The 22147-nt window shown below is 37.4% G+C and overlaps 1 protein-coding gene across 1 annotated transcript in view; it reads left to right on the top strand.

Annotated features, from left to right (window-relative positions):
• The window catches only part of DLC1 (DLC1 Rho GTPase activating protein), a 527425-nt gene that overhangs the window by 11907 nt on the left and 493371 nt on the right, over positions 1-22147 (top strand). The window lies entirely within an intron of this gene.

Raw genomic sequence — 22147 nt, 5'->3', positions numbered from 1 at the left:
GGCAGTAGTGTCCTCTGCTGAACACTGCTCCCAGTGCCTTCCTTAAGGGCAGGACTCAGAATACCAAACACTGGAAATCCTCTTACTGGGGAAACCTTGGCAGGCACCAGATTAGCTATCCAAGACTTACTCTATAGTTTCAACAAATGGCTGCTCAGTCACCAAAATACGTTTTGGATTAATTAAACAGCTAAAGTTTTTTAAAAAAGGAATTTCTAAAATAGAAATATATTGGTCAATGTTAGGTTTTGGATAGAAAAGAACACGTAAAGCAAAAAGTAAGTTAATAAGCTATATAGAACATTAAAAGATCCATACGTTTGCTACAAAAAATGGGAGAAATATAAAAATATAAATAAAACATAAAAGACAAATATAAAAATATAAATAAAACATAAAAGACAAATATAAAAATATAAACGAAACAAACAAAATACAAATTTAAATATAACACAGAGGGTATGTCCCTGAGGTATGGTAAGATCTTATAGTTCAATAAAAAATCCAATATCTCACTAGAAAATATAAGGGAAGGAGGCAGAATACTTGAATCGAAAATTTCTAGAAGACATTCTAAAAGTTGATAAATATAAGACCTTTACCATTTACCCAATAAAGCTGCTCTTCTTCTACTTGCTCAGGCCCCTTGCTCTCTTTAAATTCTAAACCCTAGACTGTCCTGGGGCCCTATGTTTGAACTCTTTCTCTATCCACAGGTTTTCCCTAGGACCTTACCCAGTTCCAAGCCTTTAATCATGTCAGTGAATCCATATCTGATTGCAACCTCCAAACTCCAGATACTTGTAACCAGGTGCTGATTTTAAAACTCAACAAGAATATCCAAGGTACACTGAACTCGACAAGGTCAAACAAAACCATAGGTTTCTCTCTCCATTCCCTACATCTAATCTTTGTTTAATTTCCTCCATCTCAGTGTATTTCAATACAATTTGTTCCAAGTTGTTGAAGTCAAAATCTATTTATCACTGTGGATCCACTTTCTCTCAAATTTCATATCTGACATATCCATGAATTCTGTCAGTTCTACCTCTAAAATATATCCCAAATATTTCCAATATTTCTAACTTTACTGTTACCAATAAGTCCAAGCCAACATCATTGTTTGCCTAGATTAAAGAAAAAAAAACTCCTAATATTTATCCCCCTGTATTAGTCTGTTCTCATGCTGCTATGAAGAAATACCCAAGACTGGGTAATTTATGAAGAAAAGAGGTTTAATTGACTCACAGTTCTGCATGGCTAGGGAGGCCTCAGGAAACTTACAATCATGTTGGAAGGGGAAGCAAACATGTTCTTCTTCACAAGGTGGCAGGAGAGAGAAGGCGTGCCAGCAGGGGAAATGCCAGACGCTTGTAAAACCACAAGATCTCGTGATAACTCACTCACTATCACAAGAACAGCTTGAGGGCAACTGCCCCCATGATTTAATTACCTCCCACTGCGTCCCTCCCATGATATGTGGGGATTATGGGATTACAATTCAAGATGAGGTTTGGGTGAGGACACAAAGCCAAACCATATCACCCTCCTTGCAATAAAAAATGAGTGTGATAATCATTTTTCAAAGTACTTAAGATTGTTTCCATTCTATTTTTAATATCTCCCTAAAATTTCTCATCACACTTTGAGGAAAAATTCACCTCCTCACGATGACTTAGAAACCCCACACTCTGTGACCTGTTTCTTTTTCTCTAATCTCATGTCATATAAATTTCCTTCATTCATTATGTTCAATGTCAATTGAAAGTACCTCCATGTTATTGCTGCCTGGAAATTATAATGAAGAAAATATTGGCCAAATTTGTAAAAGCAAAAATATAAAATATTTTGATTTTGTCATTCCTTTTCTGAGAGTATTGCTTTTAGAAAAAGAAAGGTAAACATATTTGTATTTGTGCTTAAGTAGTAAATGAAGCATTTTTAATTACATTGATAGAAAACAAACTAAATATTCTATGAATTGCATGGAGTAAATAAATTATAGAACTTTTAAATAATGGCATAATTAGGCATGAAGCTATTTAAAATCACTGCTACAATGAAATAGAGAAAACAAATATAAACTGCAAATTTTTGGACAACGCAAATACAGAGCCCACTCTGATTATTTTATTACTAAAGAATATTTTGAAGCTCCCAGAGTATTTTGGAAGGCTAGAAAAGTAAAATTCTGGAGCTGAACAACAAAATCCATCGGCCAAGCATATTATGAGGGATTTTCTATGGAAAACACTGGTGTCTTCCTCTCAGCATCCAAGATGCTCAGAACTGGATATCCACCATTGACGTGTCCAAAGAACCAGCTGTTTTCATGACTGTAGTTATGAGAATATTGATTTCTGCATATATGACCACCTTCTCACGCTGCTCACTTCTAAATACAATGTTCCTTCCAAAGTTTCCACTTGGTGAAACCTAGGTGATATATCTGTACAATAGCTACAAAAAAAACTGGGGATGTGGGTTTTATGGCTTCTACCTTAGAAAGGGAGGACTCATAATGTGGGAAATCACCAGAATGTTGGAAAGATATTCAAGGATGTTGAGAGGCCACAAATGAAAAAAGTCCTTAATACTGTAAATATAGGATTGGTGCCAATCCAAACATATATGGAAAAATATATGCATAGGAAAATAAACTTCAGGGGAAACTAAAACAAAATAAAAGCATGTGTTTGGAGATATATATATATATATACATATATATATATACATATATGTATATATATATATGCATGTTCAGTTTCTCCTAAACTTTGGTAAGTTTTCCATAACATTTTAAAATAATGCATGTTCACAGTTGAAATTTTGAAAATAACAAAGATATACTAAGAAGAAAAATAATACTATAATACACAGATAGCAGCTGTGAACATATTTGGTGCAGTTTCCTTGCCTTTTTTTCCAAAAACATTATGTTTATACATATATTTTTAGAATTTAGATGAGTATGTATTTCTTTTTTCTTGATTATTAAAATATCTCCTTTTACCATTTATATTTTAAAATTCTTTAAATTAAAAAAATTTACACAATCTCTGTTTGAAAAAAGATAACTGTTCCCACTGGTGTATGAAAGCTTCCTAAATCTGTGGGAAAAAAAACACAGCATTCTATATAGAACTGGGCAGAAAGGATGAACATAACAATTCACCAAATAAGAAATGTGTAAATAGCTAAGCAACATGAAAAAAAATCCTCAAGGTCATTAAATAAGATAATTGCAAATTAAAGATGATTCTCTATGATGTCATAGTTGAATTTTCAGTGGATTCTGCGCTGCAAAATGAACTCAACACAAGCCAACTTTCCCCTGAATGTCACTTTCAGAGGGCTCATGTGATCTATCCACAAAGTGCCTATCTCAAAGCTGTCAGAAAGGTCTACTAGAATTTTCTCAGGAGAAATGGAGAGTCATTGTGCCTTGCTATTGTAACAGTGAACGTTCCTTCAGTTTTTGCAAACATTCTTAGAAAGATTTTATTTTGTTTTTTGTTTTTCTAATAGCATTTTCAATAATTATATAAAATACAAAGATCTCAATTCTATTATAACATTAAAAAAGCATACATAAGCATCTCTGGGCTAAGAATGGTTAAGTTGTATAAACTGACGACAGCCTCTTGTTTGGACAGATGAAGGATAGCCTAATGAAGAATATGGATCGTGTGGTTAAAATACAAAGAAAAACTTGGCAAGAACTGGCTTTGGTATTTGACTTCTCACTGTGCACTAGCAACCCATAATTATTATCATATTCTGTTTTATGTTGAATGGATATGGTCCAGAACTGTGAAAAATATCTCTCTTATAGGAATGTGAGGGCAATCTGACTCCATCTGTCACCCATTTGACTGCCTTGGGGTAATGTAGCTTGTTAAACAGGTGACCTTCTCCCTCCTCACTTATCCCAAAACTATGTGCTTTGTTACAAAACAAAAGAACTCCCATAAACATAGAGCAGAAGAGTAGCCATGACCTCTCCCAGCCCCTATGCTTCTCCTAGTCTAATAAATATCACTTAACCATGCATCCCAAGTCTATATATCTTTAGTCTTTGAGAAGACAGCTGCTGAGATACTCAAGTAGCCATAATTTCTGAATTGTCTTATATTGAGCCAAAAGTTAGAGGTAAATTGTACAAAGATTTTTATTTGAACTTTAATTTAAGACTATTTTCTGTCACTTTTATGGAATATACTTTAATTTTATTGCTGTATTATCCAGTAAAATTGGGAGTTTTAAACATGCTGTACCCCCAGGTTATAATTCTTGCAGTGGAATTAATTTATATTCAGTGTTGGATGAGCATGGCAATGATAATATTCTGCTGCCTCCTAAGTTTTTATCGGGTCTCTGCTCTCTTTCTCTGGCTCTCAACTACTGTGGAATGAATATATTCACCTAAATGTCATACACCAAATTCAAAATAATGACTTCCTCCTCATTCTGACAAACCTCTCCCTTTCCTGGATTCTCTCTCTTCGGTAATCCACCCAGTAGGCTAATATAGGTATCATGCTTCCTACCATTTTCTCTCTTCTAATCAACTGGGCACCAGGGTTTGTCTATTTTTTTAACCCCATTCTTTTTCCATTGTTCATCTGTTTTCTCTGCCATTATGTAATTTCGGGCCTTCAAAAGTAATCAGTTGAGCTAGAACCATGAATCCTTGCAGGCTGTGCTTCTATTTGGAAGAACTGGGATTGGAACTGAAGACTGTCTGACTTTTAAAACCTGGGCTCTTAACCTCTGGTGTAAGCTGAAGTAGGGCCTATATAATAAAGGTCAATGATTTTGGAATTTGATCTATATACAATGGGAGTGATGTTATCCAAGAAGTTTTAAATGTTTAACATAATTTTCATATTGGATGTATTGCTGTAAAATCATACTGCCATGAGGGGAAGGGTGAGAAAGTTATAGTAATTGGGGCATGATATGATACAGGAGAAATTTAGAGAAAAGTGTGAATCTGAGAGTAGAGTACTGATAGAAACTTGAAAGATTGACTACCACATTATTTTAGTTCTCTGATTGCTGTATTAAAATATCAACATATAATAAAAGACTTCATTTTTACTTCCCAGGTAAACAGAACTTATGGATTAAAGAGCCAACATTGCAGTTAACATCGCCTATATATACATACATATATATATATAGGCAATGTATATATATATATATATATGCAATGTATATATATATATTTTTTTCTGTGTGTGTGTGTGTGTGTATATATATATATATATATATATATAGTCACATTTGTGCTGTTCAAAGCTTTATTTTTACGTTTGGAAAACACACCAGTGGTTCAGATTCTATAAAGCTCTTCAAACAAAAAGAGAATCGTACATGTAATGCATGTCTCCTCTACATTTATCATTTTGTCCAACAGAGGTTTGTTTGGAAAGTGTCTGTGATATCCTAAAACAAAGTTCCAGATGGAGGAGGTGAAAATAGACATATGTTCCAGCTGTTTTTAATCTCTTTCTCTCTCTCTTTTTTTTTTCTTGGCTATGGTTACACTAAAAGCACACCCTTTAAAAGACAGAATAATCACTCTCTTCAAATGTGAGGGGTTCATCTAATGGCCACTCACAAAATTTTATCTATTCTAATAAAATGTGCATCTGTGCATGTACAGGCTTGTGGTGTATATGTGCCACCATCTGTGGATAGGTGCATGCATGAATGTGTCTGTGTGTGTGTGTGTGTGTATGTGTGTGTGTAAACTATTTTCCCAAGTGGAGCTTGTTTTATAGGTGGAATCACTACCTACATATATTTCCAACTCTCTACTAGACAGGTATTGTATAAAACCCTAAGTTTAAAAAGGTCCTCAATGTCCATGTATTATTATATTGAGGCACCTGATGAAGGTGGGTCTTACTTAGTTGTTGAAGATTTCTGGTACCTTAGAATGATCAAAACTAGGTAAAGAGCATGTCTTAGAGAATGCCACTATAACAAGTCTTGCTTGAATACTATCTATAGGCACTTCAAACTTCATATATCCTTGTGGTGATGGAACTGTTCTGTATTTTGACTGGATTGATGTCAACATTCTGGTTGTGATATTGTACTACATAGTTTTGCAAGACGTTGCCTTTCAAAAAACTAGAGAAGGGTACCGTTGGGTCTCTCTGTATTATTTCTTACATGTTTCATTTTACATGCAGGTGTGTGTGTGTGTGTGTGTGTGTGTGCATGTGCAACTGCATTATTCTCTAAATATTTAAAAAAAGTCTAATTTAAAAAACTCAATTCATTCAGTTACTAACCTATCTACCAAAAGAAATTACTATGCTCTCCCCCATGAGAACACATTTCTTATATCTTTAACATCTGCTGATGACACCAGCATGTACATAATGAGAACGTATAAGCCATCTTTGACTCTTCCCTACTCCCCTCTACTGTTCAATCGGTCATCAAGTCTTACTGATTTACTTCCTGTTTCTAGAAATCATCTATCTCCTCTTCTTCTTTCCTACTGCTGGTGGCCAAGTTTCAGAGCCTCATTCTCTCCGTCTTGGTTAATGAAACCATATCCGAATTGCCCTTCCTGCCTCAAGCCTTACCACCTTAAAACAGTCATCATAAATGCAGCTGCATATTAGAATCACTTGAGAAGCTTTTATACAACAATACTGCCAAGATCTCTATCCTAGGACAATTAGCAGAGAGAGCCTATGAGTAGGGCCTGGTCATCAGTATATTTTCAAACTTCCAAGATAATTATAATGTGCAGCCATGGTTGAGAATCATTCCCTTGAATGTCTATTTTCAGCTATAACTCTACAATGATTTCACTAAAAATGAAAGGCTAAGCATTATATTTCTCTGCTTTATCCTCCCTCACTATTACAGTTTGAATTATATCCCTCCAAAATTAATACATTGAAAAAGTACTTCAGAATGTGACTGTATTTGGAGACAAGATGTTTACAATGGTAATCAAGTTCTTTAATACACCCAGTGTCCTTATGAAGAGGGAAAATTTGGATAGGGATATGAACATGGGTAGAATAAAATATGAATGTGAAAGAAGAAATCAGGGTGACGTTCCTACAAGCCAAGGAACACCAAAAATTTTCAGCAAACCACCAGAAACTAGAAGAGAGGCATGGAACAGATTCTCCCTCACAGCCCTCACAAGGAACAAACCCTGCTGATACCTCGATTTTGGACTTCCAGCCTTCGGAACTCAGAGACAATACACGTATGTTGTTTTGACATCCAGTTGGTGGCACTTTGTTACAGCAGCCCTAGCAAACTAATGCACCTTTACAAATTACAAAGTACAACTTAAGCTTACAGGGCTGCTACCCTATGGTTTGTTCTATAGCCATGTATCTGTTTTTAACTTCTTCATTCTTTTTTTTTTTAATTTTTTATAGACATGAGAGTCTTGCTATGTTTCCTAGTCTGGTCTTGATCTTCTAGCCTCAAGCAATCCTTTGGCCTCAGCCTCTCAAAGTGCTGGGATTACAGGTGTAAGCCACCATGCTAGGCCTATTTCTTCATTCTTTATGTTCCAGAAACACATCCATGAAGACTTTGCTCAGGGGTCACCTTGTCTTGAAAAAATTTTCCTATACCTGCCAAGATCTCTGATTATATGCAGAATATTTTTGCTACTATATTGATCACATTGTATTACACATATTTGTTAAATATTTTTCTGATCTAAGAAAATGCTAAGTTCATTGAAGGCAGTGCCACATCTTAGTACTTAAATTCCTAGTATTTAGAGTTCCAGGAGTTCCTCAAGAATCTTTATTGAGTGAATAAATGAATTATTTTACAGAGTGTACTGCATAGTTTGGGTACACCAAAATGCAGAAGCTAAAATGGAATTAGAGGTGTAAGAGATTTATTAAGAGGGGAGGAAAATAATAGACCGTCGGGAAAGGTTTCAGATTATAATGTGGTTTTGAGACATACTGTGGGAGAAAGAAAAGGGAGGATTGGGTAGGAAGAGCCTGGGTGTGTGCACAGTTCCAAGAAAGTTTCTGTTGAACCAACCAAAAGTTTTTGAGCGAAAGTTGCCCTTTGGAATATTCCCTCATCACATCTCAATGTGCCTACCTCTGCACTCCAGCTAAGCTATGGTATATATACCTGCAGTCATTGTAGTTCTCTCATCAGGAATCTTGCACCCATAAAGCATGACTTCTACCAGCTTGAAGGGTAAATCTTTGTTCCATGCTGTTTTGCAATGTGTTTTTATTGTGCCCGGTACATATCCCAGAATCTCGCAGAGGAAAACAAGTGCCAAATTCTACAGTCAAATGATATCATCATGACAATTACAAAATGTGGTCAGTATAACTTTTTCATTGATACTCTCCAAGAAATGATCAAGACTGCCATAGATGAGGAGCAGCTGCACCAATCTGGGCTTCCCGCTGAGTCCATCCAGTACTATTTCACCCTGGTTCAGTAGCCCAGCCCTGTTCAGGCCCACAGGCAGCAGCAAAACTAGCAGACCACCAGCTCCATGACCACCATCCGGCTCAGGCAGATCTTTACAGCGCAGCCTCAGAAGAGCCAAACAGGGAAGCTGCAGGTTGGGTAAGTTCAGCAGTTCGCACTGTCTAGATCCAGCCACAGGAGCGAATCCAGCAGACCCAGAATGGCCCAGGACAGAATATGCAGCTGATGCAATAGAACAGTACCAACAAAGCAAAGAACCTGCTGAAGCAAGACACCTGCTTATCCCTGCTGGTATCAGGCACTCAGACACTTTCTACCAGTGCTCAACAGAACATACAGACAGAAATCCAACCAGAACAGCAATCATTCAGCCAGCTCCTAGATGAACGGCAGCTCTCTTGGACCCTGTGAGTGACCATGATAGCTGTCCAGGATGTCATCCAGTGCATGTTTATCCAATAAGCCAGCCAGTTTTGCCAGGGCAAGCTCCTTGGGTGGGTGGTTACTGAGGGCCTGTACTGAAAAAGCCAAGGACACTCAAGACAATTTTCACCATGCAGCCTCAGGCATTGAGCACAGTCTCCATCTCCAAAGACATTGAACTCAGAGACACCGACTCTCTAACAGAAAGATGCAATAGTGTTGCTTCTTTTTTAATCGATATTTCGCTAAAGAATTAATAGGTTTGTCTTTGTTGTCAATCCTCTGACATGAAAATATTAAATAAATGCATACCTTGTTTTATAGTGCTTCACTTTATTGTGCCTAACATATATTGCATTTTTTTACGTATTGGAAAAAGTTGATTCCAACCCTCCTGGATTACTTTGAGGGGTTTAAGACTTCAGTACAGGAAGTTGTCGCAGATATGATAGAAATAGCAAGAGAACTAGAATTATAAGTGGAATCTGAGGATGTGATTGACTTGCTGCAATTTTGTGAGAAAACCTGAACCAACAGAGAGTTGCTTCTTATGGATGAGCAAAGAAAGCGGCTTCTTGAGATGAAATCTACTCCTGATGAAGATGCTGTGAAAATTGTTGTGATGACACCAGTGGATTTGGAATATTCCATAAACTTAGTTGATAAACAGCTGCACAGTTTGAGAGAATTGACTCCAAGTTTGAAAAAAGTTCCCCTTTGGGTAAAATGCTATCAAACAGCATCGCATGCTGCACGGAAATCTTTCATAAAAGGAAGAATCAACTATTGATGCAGCAAATTTCATTATTGTCTTATTTTAAAAAACTGTCACAGACACCTCAACTTTCAGCCACCACCACCCTGATCAGTCAGCAGCCATCAACATCAAGGCAGGACCCTCCACCGGCAAAAAGATTACAACTCACTGAAGACTTAGATGACCATTAGCATTTTCAGCAATAAAGTATTTTTAATTAAGGTATGTACAGTTTTAGACATAATGCTATTACACCACATATATATATATATAGACCACAGTATATTGTAAACATAACTTTTATATGCACTGGGAAACAAAAAAAATTGTATGACTCACTTTATTGAGATATTAGCATTACTGAAATATTATAGAACCGAATCCACAAAATCTGTCAGTTCCTGTACTGTATTAGTCAGGGTTCTCTAGAGGGACAGAATGAATGGAAAAAATATATATATATATGGAAGTTTATTAAGTATTAACTCACACAATCACAAGATCCCACAATAGGCTGTTTGCAGGCTAAAGAGCAAGGAGAAGCAGTTTGAGTTCTAAAATTGATGAACTTTGAGTCTGATGTTCAAGGGTAGGAAGCATCCGGTATGGGAGAAATATATAGGCTGGGAGCCCAGGCCAGTCTAACCTTTTCACATTTTTCTGCCTGCTTTATATTCGCTGGCAGCTGATTAAATGGTGCCCATTCAGATTAAGTTTGGGTCTGCCTTCCCCAGTCCACTGACTCAAATGTTAATCTCCTTTGGCAACACCCTCACAGACACACCCAGGATTAATACTTTGCATCCTTCAATCCAATCAAGTTGACATTTAGTATTAACCATCACATGTACCTATACCATATTAGTATACTGGTGTTCTCTTGAAGAAAGTGTATGCAAAATGTTTCATTTTGTTTTGTTTTTTCTCACTACCACTTCCTTAAAAGAGAAAATCTCTGCAGGGATGTGCATTACCATATCCCGACCGTTGGAAAAAGAGCTTAGAAGCGCTTTTTGATGACCTCCAGAGGCTATAGAAAAAAATGCATTTAAGAGATGAATTTATTATTCTCTAGGGAGAGTGGACTTTGTTTTTTCTCCAATCCCTTCTCTTGCAGAGACCCCATGGGACTAGAACTTTGCGTATCCATCCTACTCTCTTCACCCACCCACACACACACTCACACACAGAGTTTTTCTAAAATTTTTAAAATGCATTAATTTTTTTTTCCTAGCTGCCTTTGATGTGTGGACTTCAGATTGCATGAACTACAGTAAGTCTTTTTTAGATAGGAAAACAAAACGGAAAACATGAAGAGAGTGAGGAGAAGCGAGGGAGAGAGAAGAAGGCAGAGGACAAATCACGGAGGACCTTGCATGGCCTGATAAAGAGGTTGGGTGTTATTCTATGGGAAGCGATAGAATAGATTCTGCCCAGTAATCTGATGCACATCTTTGAAAGATTACCCTACCTTCATTATGTAGACTGGATTACAGGGTGATGAACAGAAGCAGGAAAACCAGTTAGACATGTAATTCAAAAGTTTAAGCCTGAAATAAGGTGGGTGACAGTGCATATAAAGACCTTTAAATGGATTGGATTAGATAAATCTTGGATGAAGAAAATACAGGGTTAGCTGTTGGATTGGACATGGTACATCAGAGAAAGAAAAGCGGTGAAATTTAGTACCAAGATGGTTGCCTTGACTAAATGAATGGATAGATATTACTTCTATTTACTGAAATGGGGAAGGCTGGAACAGAGACAGGATTGGGGGAACAGCAAGAGTTTTGTTTGGGACAGACTAACTTTAAGGTACCTATTTAGAAGCAAATGGTTCCGTTTTTTTCCTCTGAATGATGTCATTTGTATATGTATGTTTATTCAAAGTGCACTGATATTGAACAAATGGAAATTTAAGGAGAAAATGTGTGGTTAGCTGAGAGCAATTATGAGCTAACACTGAAAGTGAGGGATAAAATTTGACCCTGACTGAATGAGATCTCCCAGGCATGCAGATGTCTTAATTCCTTGCAAAGAGTTGAGAGATTAGTAAATACTTTGTAATAGAGTCTGACTCCATTTTTGATGTTTGACTACTGACAACTTTAAGGTTTCACCGCTTTCTCTTCTCCTGCCCTACATGGGGGAAAGCTGATAAGAAAGCTGGGGTACCCCTTAGTTCAGTACTGGTGGGAAGCTCAAATCATGCAAGACTCAGTGCATGCTGGGGAGCCCTCACCCATCCTCACCCCCTCATCACAATAGAAAACAATCCATTCTCTTGCCATTTTTAGAGGCTGTCCCACTTTTTCTCAGAAAGCCTGATTATGAGCATAGTAAACCTTTTCATACCCTCCTGGTGTGTGGGGGCTTTCACCTCTACCCTCCAGTTAAAATAGTTAATACTGCCTAATGTAAATTAAAATAGGATCTTAAAAGTTTGAAACCCATTATGCAAGACCTATTTAGAGAAGAGACATTTATCCTTTCTTGTCTTCCATATGCATCAATCGTCAGTTTTGTCATCTCAGCTATATTTTGCATGGGAGTCCATCTCACCTCTGCAAGATGACTTCAGGGATGGGCACAGTGAGCAGGAAGTCCAGGCAATAACCCCCACCACTGAGGGCTCTTGCTTTGCCTGCTAACTGGCTGTGCCCCCTTCTGGCAAGCTTGTGCTTTCAACTGTGCTGCTTTGTGTAAGCTTCGGTTAAAAATGTAACCAACCTGCCGGGCGCGGTGGCTCACGCCTGTAATCCCAGCACTTTGGGAGTCCGACGCGGGCAGATCACGAGGTCAGGAGATCGAGACCATCCTGGCTAACACGGCGAAACCCTGTCTCTACTAAAAATACAAAAATTAGCCGCGCGTGGTGGCGGGCGCCTGTAGTCCCAGCTACTCGGGAGGCTGAGGCAGGAGAATGGTGTGAACCAGGGAGGCAGAGGCTGCAGTGAGCCGAGATTGCGCCACTGCACTCCAGCCTGGACAACAGAGCAAAACTCTGTCTCAAAGAAATAAAAACATAAAAAAAAAGTAACCAACTTAAATTAGAAGCTGATAATTGGCATATGAGAATATGGGATTGGGGCCTTCCTTAAAGTGATCCTGGGTCATGTGTCTCAGCCTAGAGCATGTGTCTGAGATTAACTCACGTGTCTGGAGCCCAGCATAGTCCATGACTGATACTAGGCTAAGAGGAATACCTCCTATCCTGTCACCATTGTTGTTTGTCTCAACCAGGCACTGGCCACCATTCTAGAGAGTGCTTAGGAAATCACTGATACAACATGTAATATATGGGCACACTGGGTACTCACCTGGAGCACTCACAATGTGCTATGCAGAGGGCCACACTTCTAAAAGCAGTGGGCTCACTAGGACACTACAAAATGTTTTTGCTGCTGCTGCTACCTAAGCCGCTATTGCCCCAAAATAATCTCTAATATTGTGATATAATAAGATATATAAATATACATACATACATATGTATGTGTATATATTTTTTATAATATATTAAATATATTATAAATATATAATATAAAATATACTATATTAAATATATAATATATAAATATGTATTATATAAATATATATATATATATATAAAGTCAGACCTGTGGTATCTGACTTTAAGTCCAGGTAGATATGTGTGTGTGTATATATATATATGTGTATATATATATATATATGTATATATATATGTATGTATATATATATATATGTATGTATATATATATATATATATATATATATATATATATATATATGCTCCCAGTTCCTCAATTAGAGCTCCTTACACCTTTTATGTGGCGGTGCTAGGAGACTCTTTTGTTCTAATATTTGTTCTTTGACCCCTGGTTTCTGGCACAAAGCTCCTAACACCGTTGTCATTTAATGAATGATAGGAGAGTCTGGCACAGAGCTCCTAAATCCCTTAAAATGTCCTAGGCAATAGGAGTCTCTTTTGTTCTAGTGCAGTGATTCCTTGTGGGCTTCTGGATAGCCTCGGAATGGGAGCCGGTTGCCAGAGGAACCAACCTGTAATAAAAGGTTGGAACTTTCAGTCCCACCCCCTCAACCTCTGGGGAGGGGAGTAGGGCGGAAGGTTGAGTCAGTCAACAATGGCCAAAGATTTACTTAATCATGCCTACGTGATGAAGTCTCCACAGAAAACCTAAAGGACAGGGTTTGGAGGGCGTCTGGGTTGTTGAACACATGGGGGTACCTGGAGGATGGTACACCTGGAGAGGGCATGGAAGCTCCACACTCCTTCCCCCACACCTTGCCCTGTGCATCTCTTCATCTGTTTCTTTGGTAATATCCTTTATAATAAACCAGCAAATGTGTTTCTCTAAGCCTGTGAGCTGCTCTAACAAATTAATTGAACCTGAGGAGAGGGTCCTGGGAACCCTGGATTTATAGCAGGTCAGTCAGAAGTGTAGATGACAACCTGTTAATATTACCTGCTATAGGAATCTGCAGTGGGGGCAGCCTTGTAGGACTGAGCTCTTAACCTGTGGGATCTGACTTTAACTCCAGGTAGATATGTCAGAATTGAATGAATTCTAGGACACCCAGTTTGTATCCACTGCAGAATTGCTTGGTGTAGCAGGGAAAACCCCACACATATGGTGTCATAAATGTTGAGTGACTGTGTAAGAGAGTACGAAAACACAGTTTGTTTTTTCCTTCAGAATTGGTGTCAGTGAAGTGAGATTTGCTGGAATGGCTGTGACTCACTGAAACATGTGGCTTGGGATGAAAAAGGATAGCCTTTGATTAGAGAAAGGAGAAGTCATTGATTCCTGGGTGGCCATGTGGTCATCCTTAGTACGGAGCAGCAGCTGTGCTGAGTTACTGAAGGTCAAAGTGACCAGTGAATTTGAGGAAAGGAGCCAACTCCCAGGGAGTTGGTTCACTGGACGCACAAAGAAATGCAACCTATTTTTTAAAAAACAAATTGTTGAGTGTGTGAGCGTAGGAATTACACTTTTTTTTTTATTTCTATAGAACCTGATCCTCAGTGTTACAGGAATAAACATTCATGCTTCCACCCCTATGTCCCCACCTCCTGTGGCACATCCAAGGACTTAATTTTAATCAACTGGCTTCCTTAAATCCAATAAAGCAACAATTGTCATGGGTGAAGCCTCTAACCTTAAAGATAATAATTTGAGACTTTCTAACAGGAAGAAGCTTAAAAATATGAGCAGGGAAAACATAACTCTCTCCCAACAAATTATATCCTATAACCAAATACACACATATATAAATCCTAGATACCAAGGAGGAAACAAAAACCCAAAACAGTGGGCATAATTTGACTCAATCAGGAATGAAAAATTTATTCATATAATTTGTATAACAAAAACATAAAAGTATTTGTTTTTCCCCTGTACAATGTAGGTTCTAAATTAATTTAGCATGTACTGAGATGGAACAATTGGCAAAATTTTATGACACTAATTAATACTGAATTCAAATTACAGTTATACTCAAGAATCCCATTAAATTTAACCAAGATATACGTAAAATCTGAAGAGAATTATTGAACATAAAAGAGAACTGCCTCAACATAACCACTGCAAAAAATACATTGCCTAAATTCTTCATAATCATATAACCCATTACTCTAAAACATGTTCTGTGGACACGGACACTGACCCATCGCATAATAAGCTGTAACTAGATGGAGTCCTTGTCATGTAAAATAGGCTTGGTAAGTTGGAGCTCTATAGACCTCCCTCCCTACTGTCCAGCTAAAATACTTAATACAAATTGATATAAATTAAAGCACAGTCTTTGAGGAGTGAAACCTATTATAAAGTCCAATGTCGGAAGATGTTTATCCCCACTGTTTCTCCAGTAACAGCCCAGTTTGGACTGTTCTTAAACGTAGAAAGAATTAATGGTGCCCCATGGTGGATTACCACAACCTTAACGCCATCGTCTCACCTGTGAAGGCCCCTAAGCCCAACATACAGTCAGTAGATTACGTCCAATCAGCAAGCAGTAAGCACTTCACAGTCCGAGATGTTACTAATATGTTCCTCGGTAAGCACTTTGCAGTCAGAGATATTACTAATATGTTCCTCTGTTCAGTGCCATTTTCAACAGCCACGCTTGGCCTTAACCTTCAAAGGGACACAATATGTCTTTACCAAGCTACTCATAGGGCACTTGCACAGCTCTATCCTTGCACACAGTCCTTGCAGCCTAGGCTTTAACCACGTCCAACTTTCTCCAGCAGCACAGACACAGCATTGTACTGATCATACCCTCCTCTGGGGAGATTCATTTGACACACTCACTGAGGACACGCAAATGCTCCCAAAAAGAAGATAGGCATTTCTCTGCACATAGGACAAGGCCCTGCACACCAGTTAAATTTGTGAAAATTACTGGGTAAGCTGAAGACTTCTCTATCTTTAAGAAATAGCAATCGACTCTCTCAGAACCCACAATGTTAAAAGAAGCTCAACTTTTAGAACTTTTCAGGATCTGGAGGCAACATATTTCTATGTTTACATTTTTTACATATTTTGATGTTTACATTCTCATTATAAATTTTACTGATGCCTATTTATGCTGTTGCAAATTGTTCCTTCTGGAATTGTGTCCTCTAAACCAAAGAACTCTAGAATCTGGTCAAATTGCAATATAATAGGCACTCCCATTGGTGATCCTTCTCCCCGCCCCAGAAAAATCCTTCACTGTAGAGGCTTTAGCAATCTCTTCTCAAACCTTCAAACCCCTTAACTACCTGGGAATCCCTTGGGATTTAATGAATGAACAGCAATGGGGGTTACTACACTTTATGTAGAGTATTAAAACTATACATGATGTGTCTTACTGAGGAGGTGCTGCTTTTCATCCCTTAATCCAGACATTCTGATAAAGAGTGTGATCTAAGGGCCAGTATATTTAACTGAACTTTAGGCACTCAATTTGGGCAACAATTGGCTCCATCTATGCACTTTTACAGGCCATTGCCAGTGGTCTAGCCCTCTAATTCTGCCAATGGTAGCAACAACTAGTTATGCAAGATTTGCTCCTTTGAGGAAAATAACTGTGGGACTCTCTTGCCACACAGATACTAAAAATATGTTAAGGTTACATATGTCTCAGTGCATACTAAAGCCACAATACAAAGTCTTCCTTTATACCCTTCAGAATTCCAGATATTGTTCATAATCACCAAGGCACTCATTTCACTTCTCAAAATACACAATGCTGGGCTCTCAAACAAGGTGTTCAGTGAACTTTCACTGCCCTTACCAGTTTCAGGTGACAGGCCTGAGAGAGCACTATTAAGGTACACTGAAGCTAAAATTTAATTAAATGAAACATGATGTATTTCAGTCGTCAGTCAAGCATCAGGGATAAATTGTAATAAAAATTAGGACTGCATTTTTTTTTTTATGTTTAACAGCTGAAAGCTTTCAAGCCCCACTCTTCTGCCCCATATCTGTGCTAGCTGATAAGAAAGCCCATATGCTCCCTTATTTGGTGTGGCAGGACATTCAAAACATGCAAGCCCCAGCCCAGATGTGGGAATCCTCCCCTCGGCCCCACCCCCTAATTATAATAAAAGCCATGCTAGTCTCTTTCCTCACCTTCAAGCCATTTACAGATCTGCTTGAAAGACTGCCTCTGGTACCCCCCTCCTAACCCTCATTACGTAAGTAAATAAACCTTCATACTCTCTCGGTGCATATGTGGCACCATTAGTCCTGACATCCAGAGCAAATTTTGAGTGGGATGACTACAACAAATTTTCTCCTAAATGTTTAATACCTCGACAAACAGTGGGCTCATCAAAATCAGGGCTTATGATTGCATAAGACACTTTGATGTAAGTTTGCAATTTTCGCTGTAATTTGAGTTGACTGCCAGTTGGAAAATTTCTGAATTCTCTATTCCAAAGGGTAATTATCAACTAAGAACAGAAATTCAACTATGTTTTCATTTTGTGTTTCTCAAATTGACTATTTGTGTATTTATTTCTCATCTGTCACTTTCAGGCAAAATTGAGGGAGAGCTCACACCTAGTCACAATCCCTACTTCTTTTCAACCTGTTTACTATGCTGCTGCAGAATGAGCTAAGTTATTATACTAGGCTTCATCATGAAATAAACTAACATGTTTAAAATTGGAGGTATTCTAAGCTGGGTCCCAAACATTCCTAAACAGTTCTGAGGCTGGAATTTGAATGACTCAGATGTTCAGAATTGAGCTGACTTTTCTCTCAGTCTGGCATCACCACTTACTTCTATCTCAAGAGTTTCATTACTATAATGCTGTTCAATAAACAGATTTGTTTTTAGGCACAGAATTTTAGTCTATTTGATAATAAACCTAGAGTACAAAACATGAAATAAATATTTGTATTATGTATATATTATAATCATATAAATTATACATTTGTATAATTATGTACTAAGTGGCTAGACACATTTTTAGTGTTGTGGCAACAATTAGGAAAATATGTGGCTTCTTAGCACCTCATCTGATGAACTTTCTATTTCACCTGTATTAGAATCTCTTGGGTGTAACTATAGAGTATTTGGAGAAAAGATATCCAACCCCCTTTGAATATATTCAAGGGCAAAAAACATATATTAAGTTTGAGCATTAAGAATTTTTATCCCATTTCAAAATTTCAGATAGTCATCAAATATGTCTAAAATTAATAATAGATAACTTTCTACTTGAAACTGTGTATTGCCTAGAAATATATTTTTATGTTAATTGTTTAAAGTGAAAAATGCATACTTCCTGGAAGGATCTCTTATTAAAAAGCTTTACGCTAATTTGCCACTGAGGAAAAGAATGTGTATATATACATGCTGAAAGGAAATGCAACCCCTGGAGAGGTAAGAGTAAAATTACAGAAAACAGCTACTCAGAACACTGACAGATTACAGTATTCTAGAAGATTACTTTCTTCTTTTGGTGGAGAAGATACATTCAGTTTCATTGTTTGGAAGCACTTCTTTGTTATCCGTGAAAGTTTCATTGAGCACCATCACGTGTGAGGCACTGTGCTAAACACCAAGGATATGATGAATGACGGAGGGAGTCTCTACACTTGCGTTGCTCACAAGTAAGAGAGAAAAGCATATTAATTAAGCCACAAGTGTCATAAAATGAACTTTTATATTAACGTCATGTGTACATTTTATATTAATGTCATAGAGCATACAGACTACTGACTTTAATTCTGAATAGTAAGTGCTTAAAGATCATGAGTGCAAAGGTGAGGTTATGAGCACAAATGTTGGATTTAAGCATATGCCAAACTACAAGATTATTTCAATGGATGCAGGAAAAAACTGACAAAATACCAAACACTTTTATGATACAAACATTCAATAAACTAAGAATTACAGAGAACTTTCCCAACATGAATATGCCATATATGAAAACCCATAAGTAAAATCATTCCCAATGGTCAAAGACTGCAAGTTCTTCCCTAAGATCAGGAACAAAACAAAGATTCCACTTTCACACCTTCTATTCAATATAGCACTGGAAGCGATAGCCAGAGCAATTATGCAAAGATAGAAAGGCATTCAAATTGGAAAGGAACACATAAAATTATCTCTGTTGTAGATACACTCTTATACCTAGAAAACCCTAAAGAATCTGTCTCTTTTCATTGTTAGAGCTAATAAATGAATTCAGCAAAGTTGCAGGATACAAAACCAGCACGCAAAAATCAACTGTATGTTTATACAATAGAAATGAACAATCCAAAAAGAATTTTTTTTAAAAAATTTAATTTACAATGGCAACCAAAAGAATAAAATACTTACGAATACATTGAACAAAAGAGGCACAAAACTTACATGGTAAAGATCACAAAACACTGACGAAATAAATTTTTAAAAGATGTAAAGACATCAATGTGCCTGAATTGGAATGCTCAATATTGTTGTGATGACAATATTACCCAAAGATATATACAGATTAAATGCAATCCCTATCAAAAGTCCAATGACATTTTTTACAGAAATAGAAAAACCTATCCTAAAATTCATATGGAATCCCAAGGAACCATGAATAGCCAAAACAATCTTGAACAAAAAGGATAGAGATTCCATGTTTCATGATTTCAAAACTTACTCAAAGCACAGTAATAAAAATATTATGGTACTGGAGTAAGGACAGACACAGAGACCAATGGAACAGAATTTAGAGTTCAGAAATAAACTCTTATTTCTATGACCAACTGATTTTTCACAAGGGTGCTAAGACCATTCAATGGGGGAAAGAACAGTATCTTCAACAATCGTATGGGAAAGACTGTATCACCACATACAAAAGAATGAAATTAGACCCTTACACCATAAACAAAAGACTAACTCAAAATGGATTAAATACATAACTATAAGATGTGTGACTATAAAACTCTTAGAAGAAAATATATGGGCAAACTTGCATGATCTTAGATTTGGTGATGATTTCTTACATATGACACCAAAAGCATAGGCAACAAAAGAAGAAATAGATAAATTGAACTTCATGAAAATTAAAAACTTGTGTGTATAAAAAGACACTATCAAGAGACTGAAAAACCCACAGAACAAGAGAAAATACTTGCAAATCATATATCTGATAAGAATTTACTATCCAAAATATAAAAATAATTCCTCCAGCACTTTGGGACACCAAGGCAGGTGGATCACAAGGTCAGGAGATCGAGACCATCCTGGCTAACACGGTGAAACCCCGTCTCTACTAAAAATACAAAAAATTAGCTGGGCGTGGTGGCAGGCACCTGTAGTCCCAGCTACTTGGGAGGCTGAGGCAGGAGAATGGTGTGAACCCAGGAGGTGGAGCTTGCAGTGAGGCGAGATCGTGCCACTGCATTCCAGCCTGGGTGACAGAGTGAGACTCCATCTCAAAAAAAAAATAATAATAATAATAATAATCCTGAAGCTCAATAAAATAGACAACTCAATTTAAAAATGGGCAGAGGATTTGAATAGACATTTTTCTAAATGAGATACACAAATGACCATTAATCACATGAAAAAGTGTTTAGCATCATTAGGGATTTGGAAAGTATAAGTCAAAGTACAATGAGATGCCACTCCACAACTACCAAAATGGCTATAACTTTTGAAGGGGAAAATAAAAAGTGTTGGCAAGGACGTGAAAAAATCCGAATCCTTGTAGCTTGCTGGTGGAAACGTAAAACGCTGCAACTGCTGTAGAAATAATGTGTCACTTCCTCAAAAAGCTAAACATAGAATTACCATGTGATCCAGCAATTCTACTTCTAAGTATGGACCCAAAAGAATCGAAAGCAGGTGCACAAACAGATACTTGTATGCCAGTGTTCATAGCAGCATTACGCACAATAGCCAAAAAGTGGAAGCAATGCAAGTGTCCCTCAGCAGATGAATGAATACACATACACGTTACACATACATGTTACATATACCTACAATGGAATATTACTCAGCTATAAAAATGAGGTTCTGATACATGCTACAACTTGGATGAACCTCGACACTAAGCCAGACACGAAATGACAAAGACTGCATGATTCCACTGATATGAAGTATCTCAAATAAGTAAATTTATAGCAATAGAAAGTACATTCGAGGTGACCAGGTACCAGGGGGAGGGGAGAATGGGGAGTTATTGCTGAACAGGTTGAGTTTCTGTTTGAGGTGATAAAAAATTCTGAAAACAGTGGTGATGGTTGCACAACATTATGGATGTCATGCTACTGAATGGTACTATTAATAACAGTTCAAGTGGCAAATTTCTGTTATGTAGATTTTACCCCAAGAAAAACAAAAGGAAAAAAAAGCAAGGTGCTGAAGAGAGCACATAATAAACTATCTTTGGTGTTTGTATTTGCATAAAACAGCACTGGAATAATACATAAGAAATTAAAGTAAGTGGTTATTTATAGGTAACATCAATATTCAGCCCCTACCCAATAATAAAGTTGTATTGGTTAAAGTACAGAAATACTTCTGGTGGGTAAATGTCCACTCCCTGATTCCGTGAGTTCTCTCCTCCTGTGCTCTCATCCCAAGATACCTGTCTGAACCATGGCCCAGCAAGTAAAGAGTTAACCCTGGCAGGACAGGGGTCTGGTAGGTTAGTCTAGAATGAGGTTGAATAGTTACAGGGTAGAGGGGAGACTCTACAAACTAAACTTTCTAATATTCTTTCAACTTTTGAGTCATAAAGACAGGACAATAAAATTTGAGAGCTGAAGGAAGACGACGAAGAAGCGGGAGAGTATGCCAGGTGAAAAGGGAAGTTAAGAGAATTTAGGGGAAACAAATGTGCACATAGAAACCATAGTGACACAAAAGAGCTCAGGGAAGTAATGTAGAGATGCTTGAATATAGTGGGGAGGGATTACATGAGAATAGAAAGGTAAAGTTGGGCCAGATGCTAAAGAACCACTATGTGACCTTAATTAGTTTGAAATATTTCCATATCAGAGATAAACAACTTAGAGTTTT

The sequence above is a fragment of the Pan paniscus genome, chromosome 7 (assembly GCF_029289425.2).
Source record: "Pan paniscus chromosome 7, NHGRI_mPanPan1-v2.0_pri, whole genome shotgun sequence".
Taxonomy (NCBI): domain Eukaryota; kingdom Metazoa; phylum Chordata; class Mammalia; order Primates; family Hominidae; genus Pan; species Pan paniscus.
The sequence above is the reverse complement of the archived record's forward strand: the minus strand, read 5'-3'. Positions and strand labels throughout refer to the sequence as shown.